Genomic DNA, 243 nt, shown 5'->3' on the forward strand with positions numbered 1-243 from the left:
CTTGTTCAACAATTGTTGCAACTTTATCAAAACTATCCACAAAAAACACAACTCCATTGTTCATTCTAGATGCGGATTTAATGCTATTGAAACCAACAATCTCCCCGACTACCAAAGCACATTCTTCCACAGAACAGTCTATAGTCGGACAAAGTTTAAACGCATGTCGGCGTGTGAGCGTTTCCAGCCCCACGCCTCCGACTCCACGAACCGGCATGACTCCCGGTTACACCGGTTGTCGCC

The sequence above is a fragment of the Sinocyclocheilus grahami genome, unplaced genomic scaffold (genome assembly GCF_001515645.1).
Source record: "Sinocyclocheilus grahami isolate Dianchi unplaced genomic scaffold, SAMN03320097.WGS_v1.1 scaffold954.1, whole genome shotgun sequence".
Lineage (NCBI taxonomy): Eukaryota > Metazoa > Chordata > Actinopteri > Cypriniformes > Cyprinidae > Sinocyclocheilus > Sinocyclocheilus grahami.